The sequence below is a fragment of the Hyla sarda genome, chromosome 4, assembly GCF_029499605.1.
Source record: "Hyla sarda isolate aHylSar1 chromosome 4, aHylSar1.hap1, whole genome shotgun sequence".
NCBI lineage: Eukaryota > Metazoa > Chordata > Amphibia > Anura > Hylidae > Hyla > Hyla sarda.
Window position 1 is genome coordinate 170100533 of NC_079192.1, and position 20485 is coordinate 170121017.

At 42.2% G+C, this 20485-nt stretch overlaps 1 protein-coding gene and 1 long non-coding RNA gene across 3 annotated transcripts in view; one reads left to right on the forward strand and one right to left on the reverse strand.

Annotated features, from left to right (window-relative positions):
• The window catches only part of CSPG4 (chondroitin sulfate proteoglycan 4), a 59939-nt gene that overhangs the window by 11924 nt on the left and 27530 nt on the right, over positions 1 to 20485 (reverse strand). The gene's annotated exons all lie outside the window — the stretch shown is intronic.
• The window catches only part of LOC130368692 (uncharacterized), a 73933-nt gene continuing 60224 nt past the window's right edge, over positions 6777 to 20485 (forward strand). For both annotated transcript variants that reach the window (XR_008892538.1, XR_008892539.1), the window contains exon 1: positions 6777 to 6903. This is a non-coding gene — a long non-coding RNA (uncharacterized LOC130368692). The remainder of the gene's footprint in view (positions 6904 to 20485) is intronic.

The window sequence follows — 20485 nt, forward strand, 5'->3', positions numbered from 1 at the left end:
ATAGGTCTGATAAGACCACCGAAACCTCCAGTTTCATTGTAGATGCCATGATCAGAATTGATCACGGTATCTATAGGGTAATGGTGGGCATCAGTGTGATTGCTGATGCCTGCCATTATCAGTGAGGCCCAAGCTGCTGTTAGCAGCCGGTGCTCACCAGCTATGTAGTGAGTGCTGCTCCTGCGCTGTAAATGTTCAGCAAAATTACTAGCTGCAGTGCCGTACATTTACAGCACGTGTCCGTAAGAGATTATACCAAGTATAATAAGACAGCCCACAGAGAGGAGAGCATTGTCTGTTGTTGCCGAGAACAAAGAAGATTGTGATAGGACTTAGGCTGGGTTCACACATAGTACTTTGGTCAGTATTTTAAGCAAAACCAGGAATGGGTTTAAAACACAAAAAGGGTGCAGATCTTTACATTATAGTTTATCCCTGTGTCAGTTTCACCCCTCGTTTTGGCAAAAAATACTGACCAAAATACTGTGTGCGAACCCAGCCTTACGTATACAACAAAATTCTACCTCTAAAACCAAATTCTTTGATTCCCTAAAAATCTTCAGTCATTTGTTGGTGTACATGAAGGATGTCAAAAAACCTCTGTATTGACACAAAGCCTGGAAAGACAAGCCAATACCCATGACCAAAAGAAAGAAAAAAAAGATGGTCAAACCATTATGTCTCTACCGTCAAAAGAACGTTAACACACATCCCCATTCCGCAAAACAAACCTCATTACATTGTCAGTATATACTGTAGTAATCCCTCTCCTTTTTTAGTACTGACATTTTATGACTATACTCACATATCACTACTATTGCTGCTGACACCACTGTTAGGCCTCATACTCACGACCTGCTGCACGACCTAGTACAGTCAGTAGAACCGGGCCAGACAGGACTCTGTGTCCTTCTATACAGGCTCTGTCATATGTATGGAACTGTTCTCCTCTAGAAGCAAATGCTTCACACTTTAAATATTACAACCCACTGAGCATGCCACAATTTTTCTTTTCTTGACGTCTTCTCTGTCATTCGCTGTATGAAATTGGAGGTAAATGTACAGTAAAGGCCTTGTAGGGCACCTCTATGGGAGCCCTTTTTTTTTGCATTGTACAAAACAGGCTGTATGCATCATTATTAATGCATGTCGGCCAGCTTTTAGTGTGGTGTTTCTTTATGATACCAGGTACCCTATTCCTCATCACTGTACATGTAAAAACTTCTTATTTAGACAGCATCTTACAAAAGACCTCTTATAAACCCTCTGCCAAATAGTGGGTTTATACTACTGTTTGACTGTAATCTGCACTACGTATAGCAGTCTATATAAAAATATTTTATTCTTTATTTTTACACTTGGAAATAAATCAATTGGAATGCCCAGCTTTCTGATTAAAGTATCCCTTAAAATTAAGTTTTTTTTTAATAAGAAATATGTTCAGAATATTAAATAATTTTCCTTTCCTATTTTTTAACAAGCAAGAATAAAATGGCTGATGTTCTTCCATATGCAGAGAGCCAGAGCCAGAAGTCTGGGTAAGGCTTCGACTGATGATCTTTTTCCTGTACTGAGAAATTACCGTATAAGAAGAGACCAACTTGAAAATTGTCTCCGAATATATTAGGGAGGCCTTTTGCAGAGGATGTTTTTCAGACAGCAATGGAATTTATCATTAACATTTTTGCTTGTCTTAATGTGGGTCAAATATGTGACTTATGATCACATTAAGGCCCTGATAATCCACTGATAAGAACTTACATCTTACATCCACATTTCCTTTGTAGACTTTGTAGAAACCATATTAGGAAATAACTTGCTCTTATTCCCATAAAGGAGTATTCTTTTGTACACCACAAGCACAGGGGGGATCTACACATACACACAGATCAAACACATCGATTGCACATGGCTGATGATCTTATGCAGCCCAACCTGTGACCTAGGGGACAAAAGTGACCTGAATCCCGGAGGTTCTGAAAGAAATGGTTGTCATAGGAAGCAGAGAATAAAGTGCCAACATTAGGAAGCAGCTCCATTCTCTCTTTGGACTTGGAAGATACATGTGAACCCTCTAGTGGCTGCTCACGTGTATCATTCATGTCGGGTTAAAAAGAGGAGTGGCACAACGTGAAGGAGCAGGGAAAGCAAAGCACTACGCATTGTGCTTCTGGCAATGTTATGGGGGGCAGGATGAGGTTGGCACTACTGGGGGAGAATGTATGAGTCTGTTTCAGACAACTTAAAGGATGATTCCAGGCAAAACTTACTGCTATGCCTAATACAGACCATAATATAACTTTTTTAACTCTTTAAACCCCTGGGTCATGCACCAATTCCTAAGGACCCGGTATATGTATAAATATAGTGCCTCACTTTTACCCGGAGTATACTTTTAAATAGAAAATGGCACTCTTTATATGGCTTTATTCATCTTTGGTGCATTACAAACATGCAGCGGGGAGCTTCGCACAGACAGACAGGGTAAAAATCACCATTGGTCGCAATTTGAAATCACTGGGTGTTTATATCATGGAAACAGTCCCGGTCACTTAAAAACTTCTGAAGAGACACTGAACAGGAGGATTTGAGCTGTGTTCTAATGGAGTCCTAGAAAGTCGGTCAGGCTGACTAGTATGGAACTACAGGTGCTGCAAAAAATGGCGTATCTTACGTAGTCTATAGGCAGAATGGAGCCCCTCCACATTTCCATCTGGACAATCTACTGAAGTTGGATTGACCACGCCAGAAACAATGTTTTATCAATGTTGTGCTGGCCTCCATGATCGCCAGATGTAACACCCTGCTACTTCGTTCTGTGGGGCTACATTAAGTATTCAGTACAGGGCCGGATTAACGTAGGGGCGGATGGAGCTGCTGCTCCAGGCCCTTACATGAAAATAGGCCCAGTGGCCTGCACAGACGGCCCGCATAGGCCGCCCGGCACCCATGATAAATATGATAACAGAAAAAGAGGGCCGGCCCTGCACTGTCCCAGGCCGGCCCTGCTTCTTACTTATGGCCCTGGGTCACTGCAGGCCGCTGCAGCACTGTTTTCTTTTTATAGTTATCCCTTGGCCCTTTATGGTGAGTGCAGGGGCCGTGGCCGCAATGCATCTCTGGGAAGAGAGCCGAGGAATGCTCCTCCCCCTCCCCCACACTCCTCTGTGTGCAGGCTGCAGCCCTATTGGAGCAGGCAGCTGCTTTGCTTCCTGTTCCATTGCTGACTACATCACCCGCCCGCGCCGAAGGGGAACAGGAAGACATCCCCTGCCCACCGCTGCGGCCCCCTATACATAAGGTAATTTTCTGGGAGGAAAAGGTTGAGGGGCAAATTGCTGTTTGGGGGGTCAGTGGGAGTTAAATGGGCAATTTCTTAATGTTTCTTGACCAGGGTGCCTCCAGCAGTTTTAAAACTACAACTCCCAGCATGCCTTTGGCTGTCCAGACATGCTGGGAGTTGTAGTTTTGCAACACTTTATCTATCTAATCTCATATCTATCTATCTATCTATCTATCTATCTATCTCCTATCTATCTCATATCTATCTATCTCCTATCTATCTATCTACTGTATCTATCTATCTATCTATCTATCTCATATCTATCTCATGTATCTATCTCATGTATCTATCTATGTATGTATCTATCTATCTCATATCTATCTATCTCATATCTATCTATCTCATATCTATCTATCTCATAATCTATCTATCTATCTATCTATCTATCTATCTGTCTATGTATCTATTTATCTCATGTATCTATCTATCGCATATCTATCTATCTCTCATATCTATCTCATATCTATATGTCTCATATCTATCTATCTCATATCTATCTTATTTCTATCTTATATCTCAGTGTTTCCTGACCATGGTGCCTCCAGCTGTTGCATAACTATAACTCCCAGCATGCGTTTGGCTCTCCAGGCATGCTGAAAGTTATAGTTTAGCAACAGCTGGAGGCACCTGGGTTAGGAAACACTGATCTATCTATGTTGTATCTAATATCTATATTATATCTCAGTGTACCCAATATACCAGTGTACCCAATATACCAGTGTACCCTATATACCAGTGTACCCAATATAAGAGTGTACCCAATATACCAGTGTACCCAATATACCAGTGTACCCAATATACCAGTGTACCCAGTGATACAGTGTACCCAGTATACCAGTGTACCCAATATACCAGTGTACCCAATGATAGTGTACCCAATATACCAGTGTACCCAATGATAGTGTACCCAATATACCAGTGTACCCAATATACCAGTGTACCCAGTGATACAGTGTACTCTCCCCAGGGCACCGGCTGCTCTTCTGCCCCACATAGTGGATAGTCCTGATGGTCAGGGGCATATATTGTCACTAGGGTCCGGGCATATACTGTCACTGGGGTCCGGGCATATACTGTCACTGGGGTCCGGGCATATACTGTCACTGGGGTCCGGGCATATACTGTCACTGGGGTCCGGGCATATACTGTCACTGGGATCCGGGTATATACTGTCACTGGGGTCCGGGTATATACTGTCACTGGGATCCGGGTATATACTGTCACTGGGGTCCGGGTATATACTGTCACTGGGATCCGGGTATATACTGTCACTGGGATCCGGGTATATACTGTCACTGGGGTCCGGGTATATACTGTCACTGGGATCCGGGTATATACTGTCACTGGGATCCGGGTATATACTGTCACTGGGATCCGGGTATATACTGTCACTGGGGTCCGGGTATATACTGTCACTGGGGTCCGGGTATATACTGTCACTGGGGTCCGGGTATATACTGTCACTGGGATCCGGGTATATACTGTCACTGGGATCCGGGTATATACTGTCACTGGGATCCGGGTATATTCCTCTTTCCTTCATCATTAAACTAAAGGGCTCTTGTCTTTCTTGTCCTGTGTTTTCAAATATTTTTTTTTATAGATAATGTCGAAGTAAGTAGGCAGGGGGGGGGGCCTTGAGTTGTGTAAGGGGCCCCAACATTTCTGATGGCAGCCCTGGTCTTGTATATAATCACTTATATGGTATACAGACCCTGTGTACAGCTGGTAACTTTTGCTATATGGGCACTGTGTGGGGGAATACTGGTCTGTGTATAGTGGTTTTATTCAGTACAGGATGGCGGTATTATCAAGTTATTGTGTGATGTATATAATTCCTCCTTGTATACTGGTATTCTTGGTCATGGAAAATTATCTTACCTATGTTAACTTGTTATATATTTTCTTTTATTTTGTGTGTAGGTTGGGGCATTAGGAGGCATTTGGGTTGGATAGGGGCGTGGCAGAGGTGTGGCCATGGGCGGAGCCTCACAGGGGGCCCTTGCTTTATTTGGTCCGAGGGCCCTGAGTGTTGTCAGTCGGCCCCTGCCTGGGTGGTCACATGGGCTGGGTAACCCCCTGACCAGCGCGACTCATGTCACAGTATCGTAGGACGATCCTCACCCCTGTCAGAAAGAGGATGGTATGTGCTGCTTTCCTGCCTGGCCCACGCCCGTCAAAAAATGTTACTGTGTGACAGCGGCTGAGGTCCCGCCGGCGGTCATTGTTCTCTGCCTCTGAAGTCCCCCAAAAAGGTACCACCACCAGTCATGAACTCACTTGCCCATTCAGGTACATAGAAAAGCTAGGTGACAATTTCTCACCTAGCTTTTCCATGCTCCTGAATGGCATGCCTGCTTATAAATGCTCAGTTATTATAGGCAGACATGCCATTCAGGAGCATGGAAAACTAGGTGAGAAATTGTCACCTAGCTTTTCTGTGTACCTAAATGGCAATGGTGCTTATCATAGCTCAGCTGTTATAGATAGATTTACCTATAACCTATAGTCATATCTGTCTATTCTATGGTAAGCACATATGCCATTCAGGAGCCCAGAAAAGCTAGGTGACAATTTCTAACCTAGCTTTTTAATTCTCCTGAATGGCATATCTGCTTATAATAGCTCAGCTGTTATAGATAGATTTACCTATAACCTTTCTGTCATATCTGTCTATTCTATGGTAAGCAGATATGCCATTCAGGAGCCCAGAAGCCCAGGACCTACAAAATAAAGCTAATGGGAGAGACTTATCAAAACCTGTGTAGAGTAGTGGTGCAGTTGCCCATAGCAACCAATCACATCGCTTCTTTAATTTTTTAAAAAGCCTCTGAAAAATGAAAGTGATCTGATTGGTTGCTATGGGCAACTGCACCGCTCTTCTTCACAGGTTTTGATTAATCTCCCCCAATATGGAACTGTTTGCAAAAAGTGCTCTGTGTAGAAAGCCCCCAAAATTGGATTTTTTTTCAAGTTTGTCCCACAAATATTTGTTTGTTTGTCATTGCAAAGTATAATTGGTGATGCAAAAAAACAGGCCCTTATATGAGTCTGTAGGTAGAAAAGTAAGAGTTATGTCTAAAGATGAGCGAATCAGAGCTGACAAACCCGAATTCATTACAAATTTCAGAAAATATATACGATTCACAACAAATGCGAATATCGCTGCGATTCTATCACACAAATCGCTTCATTAAACTCCATTTACTGTGGTGCAGGCTCCAGGGCATCTAAAATGGCGGATCCACATGTCAGTATATGGGGCAAGGAATGCTGGGAAGGCAGGAAGGCAAGGCGGGATGACCCTAAATCACATGGAGGATGTAGCCAGTCACACCTGTGATGTCACAGCCCTATGTAATCCATATTGCGGCCAGTCACTTCATTATATTACACTGCAGAGATATAGGACGGACAGCCTGTGTGTGTTACAGCAGAGAAAAGCGCAGTCCAGCAGCGTTTAACATCCTCCTAGTCACATCAGATAAAAGAAGCGATCTGATTGGTTGCTGGGGGTAACTCAGCAATTTTTGGACACTAACATATATTCATCTATCCTGGTAATTTAATGTGCATAACGTGACGGATGCGCTTTATTTGTGTTAAACAAAATTGCTTTGTGTTGCTTTTTCATTTTATATATTTCGATAAAAAGGCCCATCAAAATCTTCAGCACCAGGCCCATGATCCTCTTAATCCGGCCCTGATTCAGTATCTGAACTCCCCCCTCCAGTCACAGGATCTGAACAACCTTAGACAACGCATTACTAAATCAGTGGAGTCCATATCCAAGTATATGCTGACACGTGTCTGGACAGAACTGGACTACCTCCTAGACAGCTGCCATGTCACAAATGGAAATCACTTTGAGCATTTGTAGTGTATAGATAGAACTTGGATAGAGCATGTCTTTTCAATTTTTGTGTTCTGTTCTCTTGGTTATGAATACCGAGGCTATAATTTTCATTATCATTTTTTGAATCACCTTGTACTTCTCCTTATGTAAAGTATATACAGAATCATCTATAACTTGAGAGAAGCACCTTTTTATTTTCACTCTTGCAGGGTTTAAGCTTTAGAAACACCGATTTAACTTAGTCTTTTATGCCTTTGATGAGTAAGGAAGTACTTAAGTTTATAAATGTACATAAGCTTCTTTTAAGTTATTGTTTATACTGTTTTATATAAACCCTTCCCCTATCTCTTCCATTGTTTTCTGAATAGATTGCATACAGAGTGTGAAGATAAGTTCGCAGAAACTGAATACATTTCACAAAATGTACAAAAATATCAAAAATAGATCAGGAATCCTTTGAATTGTTTTCTTTACATATAGACAGCAGCTATACATCATTTGGCTATTTTTAACTATGAATAAATACAGAATCTCGTCAGTGTCACTTAAACAGCCTCTGAGAACAGGAAAGCAAAGCTTCTAAAGTCAATGTCAACTTATCTGCCTTAGGCCTTATCACCATTTGTATAACAAGTGTGATAAGCTAATGAAATGTTTCCCAGAAAAAACCACAACAGAATAGTCAGCCCTCATAACTCATAAGATGTTCTCCTCCTATGTTCCCTTTTAGAAAAATCTGTTGACAATTTAACTGTCCCCTTCTTTGCAAAAATAAAAGAATGTTTTCTTTCTGCATATCTGGCTCATTTCTGATTCTGACACAGAAAATTCAGAAAAAATATATATTTTACTAAAATAAAAAAAAGTTATAAAAAGTTAAATAGAGAAATTTCAGGCCTTTAAAAATATCAGAGGAAACTGGAAACTGCCTTAAGTAGAACATGGAACACTAAGGGCTCGGATGATCGAGCTTAGATTGTACCAAGGGACTAGGAGATGCATCGTGCCTGCAGATTATCTCCAGAATTTGGCGTTTATGCCCAAACGATACAAGGAATATCTTGCTCAGTTATTATTAATGGCTGAGGCTGGGTTCACACTACGTTTTGTCCCATACGGGAGCGCATACGGCAGGAGGGAGCTAAAACCTCGCGCTCCCGTATGTGACCGTATGCGCTCCCGTATGCCATTCACTTCAATGAGCCGACCGGAGTGAAACGTTCGGTCCGGTCGGCTCATTTTTGCGCCGTATGCGCTTTTACAACCGGACCTAAAACCGTGGTCAACCACGGTTTTAGGTCCGGTTGTAAAAGCGCATACGGCGCAAAAATGAGCCGACCGGACCGAACATTTCACTCCGGTCGGCTCATTGAAGTGAATGGCATACGGGAGCGCATACGGTTACATACGGGAGCGCGAGCTTTTAGCTCCCTCCTGCCGTATGCGCTCCCGTATGGGACAAAACGTAGTGTGAACCCACCCTAAGACTGTAAAGGAGAAATGGAGCAAACTTATTAAAATAGCAAAAACATAAAAAGGAGGAAAAAAAATATATGTAGACAGATGTGAATGACGGAAGGATAAGGAAGTGAACTCTTTGGAATTTCCCAGATTTTGTGCATTGTTAGGTTTTTCTCCCTGCACTGTGGATGTATGCTCAACAACCTTAACAAAAGACTTGAACAGTACAACTAGTTACATGCTATTAGCTGAGTTAGATTGTGTTTGTCTATAGTAATGATATAGAAAACAATCAGACAACATTTTATCAGTATTCACTTCAGAATTCCAGGAACTTCCAAAGGGTTTTCATTACAACTATATGCATATAAATGATTTTAAACATAACTCAATTGTTTCTTTTAGGTTATTATGATTTTGTTCTCAGTGTGTTGCACAATTCCAGTCTGTAATAATTGGGGAAACCTGGTGGACATAGGGGTATAGCTAAAAACTATAAGGGAGCAGTACTTTTGTTGCACAAAAGGTCTCAGTTACCCCATAGAAGGAGACCAGATTTATTCATTACGTGTAATATATTTAGTAGTCACTGGTAATAATTCTGCTAAAATAACAAACAAAGCTATACTCATAAGTTAAAGAGGTACTCCGCCCCCTGGACATCTTATCCCCTATCCAGTTTAGGAGAGGTCTGCAATGGGGATTTGCTTCTAAACTGGGCGGTTCCTGAGACACGTGTAATCAGAGAGCACTTAGACAGAAAAGAACAACCTTAACTTCAGAAGCTCATAAGTACTGAAAGGATTAAGATTTTTTAATAGAAGTAATTTATAAATCTGTTTAACCCCTTAAAGACGCAGGACGTAAATGTACGTCCTGGTGAGGTGGTACTTAACGCACCAGGACGTACATTTACGTCCTATGCATAACCGCGGGCATCGGAGCGATGCCCGTGTCATGCGTGGCTGATCCCGGCTGCTGATCGCAGCCAGGGACCCGCCGGCAATGGCCGACGCCCGCGATCTCGCGGGCGTCCACCATTAACCCCTCAGGTGCCGGGATCAATACAGATCCCGGCATCTGCGGCAGTTCGCGATGTAAATGAACGATCGGATCGCCCGCAGCGCTGCTGCGGGGATCCAATCATTCATAACGCCGCACGGAGGTCCCCTCACCTTCCTCCGTGCGTCTCCCGGCGTCTCCTGCTCTGGTCTGTGATCGAGCAGACCAGAGCAGGAGATGACCGATAATACTGATCTGTTCTATGTCCTATACATAGAACAGATCAGTATTAGCAATCATGGTATTGCTATGAATAGTCCCCTATGGGGACTATTCAAGTGTAAAAAAAAATGTAAAAAAATTTAAAAGTAAAAGTAAAAAAAAAGTGAAAAATCCCCTCCCCCAATAAAAAAGTAAAACGTCCGTTTTTTCCTATTTTACCCCCAAAAAGCGTAAAAAACATTTTTTATAGACATATTTGGTATCGCCGCGTGCGTAAATGTCCGAACTATTAAAATAAAATGTTAATGATCCTGTACGGTGAACGGCGTGAACGAAAAAAAATTTAAAAAGTCAAAAATTCCTACTTTTTTAATACATTTTATTAAAAAAAAAATTATAAAAAATGTATTAAAAGTTTTTTATATACAAATGTGGTATCAAAAAAAAGTACAGATCATGGCGCAAAAAATGAGCCCCCATCCCACCGCTTATACGGAAAAATAAAAAAAGTTATAGGTCATCAAAATAAAGGGATTATAAACGTACTAATTTGGTTAAAAAGTTTGTGATTTTTTTTAAGCGCAACAATAATATAAAAGTATATAATAATGGATATCATTTTAATCGTATTGACCCTCAGAATAAAGAACACATGTCATTTTTACCAGAAATTGTACGGCGTGAAAACAAAACCTTCCAAAATTAGCAAAATTGCGTTTTTCGTTTTAATTTCCCCACAAAAATAGTGTTTTTTGGTTGCGCCATACATTTTATGATATAATGAGTGATGTCATTACAAAGGACAACTGGTCGCGCAAAAAACAAGCCCTCATACTAGTCTGTGGATGAAAATATAAAAGAGTTATGATTTTTAGAAGGCGAGGAGGAAAAAATGAAAACGTAAAAATTTACGGCCAAAATGGGCTGAGTCCTTAAGGGGTTAACTTTCTGGAGCCAGTTGATTTATATATATATATAAAAGTTTTTTCCTGTATAACCCCTTTAAGACATGCTGCAAAGCGGCAGGAACTCAGTTTACTGCCGTTTAACACCTCCATGAAGTAATGTAGCAGATGAAGAGGAAATAAAGAACAATATATTTGAGCTCACAGCAGTGTTTGGGCTGACGATTACTCTATATTTGGAAAGCTATTCAGTGAGGTAACACGGCTCCAACAATATTTTGCAATAATATTTTTTATAGAAATGAAAGGTATGAGAACCATGTTGTGCTGTCAGTGCCACTCACTGGGGCGAATCTGAAGTTGTCTCCTTGATCAACACTATTACAAAGGATCTAAGAAGAAGATAAAGGTAAAAAAGGCTATGAAATGTAGTCTCATTACCTCAAGTAATGGTGTTTTTCTTTTCCTCTCCCATGCTAATAATGTCTATTCATAAGGAAGAAAACTGTCTCTCCACTAGGTGGCAATAGAGAAACAGTTTTCTTGCTTTTGGAAGAGAGCTCATTTGCATTTTTTCTCATGAAACATTGTCTGTATAGTTTTATACACAGTGGTATCCCTTTAATAGGAAATACTACTCCTCGAGACACAAAATGTCATGGGATTAAGGGGTTAATATACAGGTTATGAACTTTTACTTTCGTAGCTTTTTCATTAATCTGAGTATGGTATGTTTCTAATATTCTTTTGCGCACAGAACAGTGCTAAAAGGGTGGGTCAGGCATTTTTGCCATAGTTGATACCATCAGTAATAACAATGGTGGCTGCTTTTTTAAACTCTTTGCTAGAAATGTTTCTCCGTGCAAGACGAAGTTTGTTTTACGCTGGTGACTCAATCCTCCCACTGATGTTAAAATGTCAGAGAACACGGCAGCGTGAAAAGTCAGACATAGAGACTGAGGCGCAGATTTATCAAACTATGTGAGAGAAAAAATAGAGTGATTTTACCACAGCGACCAATCACAGCTCAGCTACCGAGCTCTGGTAAAGTGAAAGCTGAGCTGTGATTGGTTGCTGTGGGAAAATCACTCTATTTTTTCTCTCACATAGTTTGATAAATCTGGGCCTGAAAGCTTAAAGGGGTACTCCGCCCCTGGAGATCTTATCCGCTATCCAAAGGATAGGGGATAAGATGTCTGATCACGGGGGTCCCGCCGCTGGGGACCCCTGTGATCTCTCCTGCAGCACCCCTGTTTTTCAGCTGCACAGAGTGAGGGTCGCTCTGTGGCTGATGACGGGCGGTGCAGGGGACGGAGTATCGTGATGTCACAGCTCTGTCCCCTCCCATAGACTTGCCTTGAGGGGGCCGGGTGTGACATCACGAGGGTGCGGAGCCGTGACATGACAATACTCCGTCCCTGCATCGCCTGTCATCAGCCACAGAGAAATCCTCGCTCTGTGCAGCTGAAGAATGGGGGTGCTGTAGGAGAGATCGTGGGGGTCCCCAGCGATAGGACCCCCACAGTCAGACATCTTATCCCCTATCCTTTGGATAGGGGATAAGATGTCTAGGGGCAGAGTACCCCTTTAAAGCAGTGTTTCCCAAGCAGGGTGCCTCCAGCTGTTGCAAAACTACAACTCCCAGCATGCCCGGACAGCCGAAGGCTGTTCGGGCATGCTGGGAGTTGTAGTTTTGCAACAGCTGGAGGCACCCTGCTTGGGAAACACTGGCTTAAAGGGGAACTCTGGTGGAAATTTTTTTTTTAAATCAACTGGTGCCAGAAAGTTAAACTGATTTGTAAATGACTTCTATTAAAACATCTTTACCCTTCCAGTACTTTTTAGCAGCTGTATTCTACAGAGGAAATTGTTTTCTTTTTGAATTTCTTTTTTGTCTTGTCACAGTGCTCTCTGCTGACACCTGATGCCCGTATTAGGAACTGTCCAGAGTAAGAAAAAATCCCCATTGTAAACCTGTGCTGCTCTGGACAGTTCCTTAGTTCCTGACACAGACAGAGGTGTCAGTAGAGAGCACTGTGGACAAGACAAAAAAGAAATTCAAAAAGAAAAGAATTTCCTCTGTAGCATACAGCTGCTAAAAAGTACTGGCAAGGTAAAGATTTTTATAGAAGTAATTTACAAATCTGTTTAACTGTCTGGCACCAGTTGATTTAAACATTTTTTTTTCCACCGGAGTACCCATTTAAAGATTCTGAGCAACCTCTAGTGGTAAAGAACTTACTGCACTTGCATCTATTGTAGCGGCGGGACCCCTGCGATCATACATCTTGTATAAAGCCGGAATACCCCTTTAGGGTCTATTCACACGTACAGTATTTTGTGCAGATTTGATGCGCAGGATTTTCTGCTGCAGATCTCAATGTAAACTGAATGACTTGAAATCCTTTCGCATCAAATCTGCGCAGAATACTGTACGTGTGAATAGACCCCTAAAGCGAATCTGTCACCATATGTTGGGACACTGAACCTCCAGCATGTCTTTTTGTAGCTGGAGGATACTGTCTACATTATTTTGTCCATTACAACATTCTTTTCTTTATTAACACTTACTTTACTGAAGGACTCCTCTCCCGCAACTTTGGACACTTACTGTATGCATTGTGCTAATGAAACCAAATACACAGGGGTGTAACAGGTAATCATAGGGCCTCATGGCAAAACTTAGAAAGGGCCCCAATTATGCTGGAGCACCTCAGAACGCTAAATGGCCTGAAACACGTCAGCGTTCTGAGGTGCTCCATCTATGCACTTTTGTCCCAGTGCTTATTATTTTTCTGCCTTCCATGGACTTTTAACCAGGATTGCAATAAAGAGCAATGTTTTTACACATTGCTGGCTCCACCTTCTTCTAAGATTTGTAAATGACTTTTTATTTAAAAATCTTAATCCTTCCAGTACTTATCAGCTGCTGTATGCTCCACATGAAGTGGAGTCTGACCACCGTGCTCTCTGCTGACACCTCTGTCCATGTCAGGAACTGTCCAGAGAAAGATAGGATTGCTATGGGGATTTGATCCTACTCTTGACAGTTCCTGAGGTGTCAGCAGAGAGGTCAGACAGAAAAGAAATTCTAAAAGAAAAGAACTTCCTGTGGAGCATACAGCAGCTGATAAGTACTGGACAGGTTAAGATTTTTATATAGAAGTAATTTACAAATTTGTTTAATAACCTTCTGGCACCAGTTGATTTGAAAAATACTTTTCCACTGGAGTACCCCTTTAACTATTAAATTCAATAAAATTCTAGGGTATAAAAAATAAAAAAAATAAATAAATAAAATAAAATGTATATCATCATTGGATCTGAGACTTCTGGGAAGTGGTGAACGAGCTAGGTTCCATGCGTGTGCACACCTTGTTGGGTCATGCTTGGATCTATCAGGGGTGCATATTTATTTCTGCAATACATGGATAGAATAAAGGCTGATATACTGGAATCTATATTCACATGACGTAGCCTTTACACCTGATGGATGTTGCCTGTCTGTGTCAGAAATCTCAAGACATACGCTCAGACTACAGACATGGATTTCCACTCTGTATGCTGTATTTTTGGTTTTACATTAGCCACCATGGGGATATTCGGGACCCTGGCTACCCAAAGCAATTAGTGATGTCACCAATTTTATTTTTTCACATTTTTAAATCTGTGTTAGAAAAATCTGCGCCATGTAAATAATGGAGCGTGACTTAGAAGCAGCATTCATGTAGACCAATGTTCCCCAACCAGGGTGCCTCCAGCTGTTGCAAAACTACAACTGCCAGCATGCCTGGACAGCCTTTGGCTATCCAGGCATGCTGGGAATTGTAGTTTTGCAACAGCTGGAGGCACCCTGGTCAGAGAACACTGATGTAGACTGTGGACATGATATGTACATTTCAACCTCCACACAGTCCTTTTTCCTAGTTCTTAAAGGGGTACACCAGTGGAAAACTTTTTTTTAAAACTAACTGGTGCCAGAAAGTTAAACAGATTTGTAAATTACTTCTAGTAAAATGTTTTAATACTTCCAGTACTTATTAGCTGCTGAATACTACAGAGGAAATTCTTTTCTTTTTGGAACACAGAGCTCTCTGCTTATATCATGAGCACAGTACTCTCTGCTGACATCTCTGTCTATTTTAGGAACTGTCCAGAGCAGCATATGTTTTCTATGGGGATTTTCTCCTACTCTGGACAGTTCTTAAAATGGACAGAGAGGTCAGCAGAGAGTACTGTGCTCGTGATTCAGCAGAGAGCACTGTGTTCCAAAAATAAAATAATTTCCTCTGTAGTATTCAGCAGCTAATAAGTACTGGTAGGATTAAGATTTTTTTAATACAAGTGATTTACAATTACAGTTTTTGATATTGTTTCTTATGGAACTCTGAAGACGCTAATAAAGCATATCCAATTTTCTACGGCATGGTGAGTGCGGACATCATTTCCTTCTTCTATTGTGATTTACAATTCTGTTTAACTTTCTAGCACCAGTTGATAAAAAAAAAAAAAAAAGTTTTCCACCTGAGTACCCCTTTAAGTTCAGCTTCAGGGCCCGTTCACACGGAGTAATTCAAGAGTAATTCCTCTTGAATTCTCCGCTACAAACTAATTCACATCTCCTCTGCCCATTGACTTTAATGTTATTTCCGCTGTCCTGTTCACACTGCGGAAATTCTGCTAGCAGAATCCCGACGCTGAATTCCTTTCCGCTTGAAGAAAGAACATGTTCATTCTTCAAGAGGAATCCGCTAGCAGAAATGAATAGAAGTCAATGGTAAAAAAAAAATTCTGCCCGACATCGTTTTCGCGTGGAATTCGCGGGCAATTTGTGTGGAATTCACGCAATTTGTGCGGAAATGGCTGAAAAACCTTCATTCTTTCTCCCCCGTGTCCGCGCGCAATTCTGCACAAATTGCGCGCGAATTGCACGCGAATTTCCCGAGTTTTTGGTGGGAAAAAAAAATTCCGTCCGTAAATGTTTCAGCGTGAATTACTCTTCATTTACTCCGTGTGAATGCACCCTAACATGGAATGAGCGGCTTTGAAGTAATGGAGCAATATAATGCCGTCAGATTAGGCTGCTAGTAAAGGCCACAATGGTGCACTGGGAAGAACCTGTTTTTATGACAATGCAGCCAGTCATATTATAGTTGAGCTTATGCTTCCGTAGGTTTCACAAGAAATAATACCGCTCTAGCTTGTGTGATGAAAAGGTATAAAACAACAAGTTTCCTGTTACAAGGCAGATCTTTATGGCACCTTCCAGAGCTTATAGAATAGGGTATTAAAACTACGTTTATTTTATTGTAGTTGTAACCGAAACAAAAAACAGCAATGACACATAGAAAATTTGAGGACCATAGTTATGACCTTCCTAGGGATTGCTCCTGGCTGCATTGTGACATCTGAGATTGTCTTTCACTCTTCTCACTTTTTGGACAAGGTTTGGTTGAGAAGAAATCAAATAACTTTTCCCCCTACAGTAAGATCAGGTTAAAGAGAACCTGTCATCAGATCTTACCCTATAAGGCTGCTCACGTAGTGCCATAGGGATTTAAATCATCATTCCTACCATATTTGTGGCGTAGCAGCCTGTTCTTGCAATCCTCAGAAAAAGAACTTTTATTTAATTGCACAGCGTATGCTAATGCTGCTAAGTAGTCATTGGGGCCATAACTAGTCACGGCCTCTGTAGGGGTGATTGACAGGCAGGGAGCTTCCTACGGTACTGTCTGTAGCCACTGAGGCGTCAGGTTAAGGTCACCATTGCGCCTATGTGTAATAGCCTTGAATACAGTGCCAAAAAACGGATCACAGCGGGACACCTTCCAGGAGTCAGGGATCACCCTGGCATGGTAGCGTTTCATCCCGTTTGCCAGAATGGGTTGCTTTACCGCAAACATGGTAGGAATGCTGATTTAAAACCTCATAGTACAGTGTGAGCCGTCTTATAGGATACAACCTGGTGACAGGTTCCCTTAAAGGGGTACTCTGGTGGAAAAAAAAATTTTTAACCCAAAAATGGTGCCAGAAAGATAAACAAAATGGGCCTCATTTACTAAGAGTGTTGCGTTTTTAGTGGGAAAAGTTGTTCCAGACTTGCAGTATTCCTCTCTATTTACTATTGGGAAAAGTCGGGAACATTTTCTGACCAGCTTTTTCTAGGTCGATATTTCCAGCCATTTACACACACGATTTTCTGTGAATTCAATAGTAAATCAGTCGGGTTGTGAAACCACGCCCATTTTTGGGTCGACCACGCTCTGTTTGCGACATACCACGCCCTTTTTTTTGGCTTTTCACAGTGCAATGTCGGGTTTGTCGGATTTTCCAGGCGCAGTGTGCAGTGTGCATGTCTCAGACACTCTGCGCCAAAATAACCAGACAAAAACTGGGTCGGTTTCAGCTTAGTAAATGAGGCCCAATGTGTTGAGGCTCACTTCTACAAACCACAACCGATTCGAGCGTCCCACCAAAACTCCCTACCCTAAGAGTGAGAAACATACTGAAAATATTATAAAAGTGGAGCTCAAAGATAAATGGACAAATGAATAAATGTATTAAAATACATAAACACCAGTCAGCATATCATACTATTAGGTGCAGCTTACAGTAAGGCAAAACAGAAATCTAATAGGTATATGCACTTATGTCTAGAAACTCAATAGTAAAATAAATCTAAAATACTGACACCACTATAAAAACACACTGCCCTTCAAGAATAAATAGCTAGTTAATTCATACAGTCTGGGGAAAGTTTGTATATTCGATTATATAATTTTTAAACATTCTCCAGTTACACTAGCCCCTGCTGCACTATTTTACTACAGTCCGGGACATTGCCATTTTCTGAGACCTCCGCGCTAACTCTCACGAGGACGCCATGAGAGGATTCTGACTATGAGAGGATTCTCTACTATCACTCTGCCCAAAAAGAGAGACGCACAGTGTATGTGCAGGGCCGCCATCAGGGGGGTACAGCCGATACCCCTGTAAGGGGCCCTAGGGGTTCCGGCAGATAATTTTTTTTTTCCCAATGTCAGTGAGTGATTGTCACTCACTGACTGCTGGGGCCGACACATTGCACACTGACTGATTGACTGACTGTACTCTATACAGTCAGTCAAATCTGTCACAGATCACATGCGGCAGCGGCGGTGCTGCTGCTGCACAGCACGTACCTCCGCTCCAGGCCAACAGACACTGTCTCTTTAAATCTGTAGCTGTGGTCGCCGGAAGGCAGCGGAAAGGAAGAGAAAAGGAAGAAAAAAAATGACTGGAGTTGGGGCAGAACCATGTGGCGGGGCCTGCAGTCTGGGGGTAAGGACTGAGGCCTACAACTATATGGGGGCAACAGTTAGCAGCAGAGAGGGGCCTACAACAACTATATGGGGACAAGTTGCCCCCATATAGTTTTTGTAGGCCTTTTTAGCTAATAATTTCCCCCTCATATAGTTGTAGGCCCCTTTGAGAGGGGCCTACAACAACTATATGGGGGCAACTTAAACATGGGGGCCTACCCAAACTATATGGGGCCCCCATAAAGTTTGGGTAGGCCCCTCTTCTAATAGCTGCCCCCATAAAGTTTAGGTAGGCCCCTCTGTTAATAGTTGCCCCCATAATGGGGGCAACTATTAAAGAAGTACTCTAGCACCGACTATTTTTCATCCGTTGTGCCCGGGCTGAAAAAAAAATTAAAATAAACTTTCACTCACCTTCCTCCGTTCCCCCGGAGGCGGGACATTGTGTGGCCAGTGATAGGCTGAGCGCCGTGTGACAATCTGTGCACAGGAAGAAGGAAGAAGACAGGACCGGAGGACCGATCAGCTGTAGCAGCGCTTCGGGAGAACGGAGGAAGGTGAGTGAAAGTTTATTTTAACATTTTTTTCAGCCCGAGCACAACGGAGGAGGAATAGTCAGCACTAGTATACTCCTTTAACAAAAGGGCCTACCCAAACAATATAAAGCAACACCAACAGACTAAAATATAGCTTACATTGCATGACCTGTTAAGGACCAAGGGAGTACCTGTACGCCCTGGTTCCGTTCTCCCAGTTTGAAGCGCGCTCACAAGCTGAGCACACTTCTTACCCAGTGGTTCCCGACTGCTATCAGCAGCCAGGACCCATGGTTAATGCAGGGCATCCCCAAACGGGCTGATGTGCTGCATTAACCCTTTAGATGCTGTGATCGAAGCTGATCGCGATGTCTAAATGCGGGAGTTAACAGTGCTGGTGATCGGGATATCCACAGCAAAATTGAAAGTCCCGATCAGCTAAGTGGATGGCGGGAGGGCCCTTACCTGCCTCCTCGCCATCCAATCGGTGCTCTGATTCCTGAGCAGCAGAGCACCGATAAGACTGATCAATGTGGAGCCAAAGCTCAGCATTGAACAGTATATGCAATCAAAAGATTACATGTTATTATATGTATGGTGATAATATTCCTCATTGTATACTGGTATTATTGGTAATATTAGTCTCAGTATACAGGATTTGGTCAGTAACAGTAGGGTGATGATAAGTATGGTGATAATACTTCCTTCTTCCTTCCTTATTGAAGGGCTTATGTTTTCCTTTGCCCGGGGGGGGGGGGGGGGGGGGGTGTTTACAGGTGGGGAGAGGTCGGGTGGTGGTGGTGGTGGTGGTGGGGGGGGGGGGGGGTGCCCAGGCCTTGAGCTGTGTAAGGGGCCCAAAAATTTCTGATGGCAGCCCTGTGTATGTGAACCGGAGCATCGGTGAATCTATACCTAGGGGGATCGTTCGCACAGCGGCTACGGCTTCAATTGGCAGCAGCTGAATTCCATTGAGGAACACTTCCCACACTCACTCCGCGGACTGCGCATAGGAGGGTGAGAGGTACCTGGTACCAAGCGGTCTTATATTCAAATGCAGTAAGACTTGTGTTTATACATCTTAACAACATATGCACGATTATCCCGATGCTGATCTCCTTATGGGCACGTGAAATTGTTGTGTACAGTTATAATAATGGTACAACTCTACCAACTTTTCCCAGACTATATGGATTAACTAGTGTTTACATAAAGGCAGCAAGCTATTTATTCTTGAAGGGCAATGTTTTTTTTTTTTTTTTTATAGTGGTGTCAGTATTTTAGATTGATTTTACTATTGAGTTTCTAGACATAAGTGCATATATCTATTATAATTCTGTTTTGCCTTACTGTAAGCTGCACCTACTAGGGCTCGGTGGGTGTCAGCCCAGTATGATATGCTGACAGGTGTTGTATTTTAATACATTTATTAGTTTGTCCATTAATCTTTGAGCTCCAGAGGAAGTTGTACAATTATTTTCTGCCTGACCACAGTGCTCTCTGCTGACACCTCAGTCCATGTCAGGAACTGTCCAGAGCAGGAGCAAATTTCCATAGAAACCCTCTCCTGCTCTGGACAGTTTCTGACATACACAGAGGTGTCAGCAGAGAGCACTGTGGTCAGACAGAAAAGAAATGTAAAAAAGAAAAGAACTTCCTCTGGAGCATACAGCAGCTGATAAGTACTGGAAGGATTAAGATTTTTAAATAGAAGTAATTTACAAATCTGTATAACTTTCTGGCACCAGTTGATAAAAAAAAATAAAAAAGACACAAAGCAGTGCAGCTTACTACTACCATAGATTTTGTACTGTTACAAGGGCACCCTATATTGGGGATACCATGATAGGGTTCAGGTC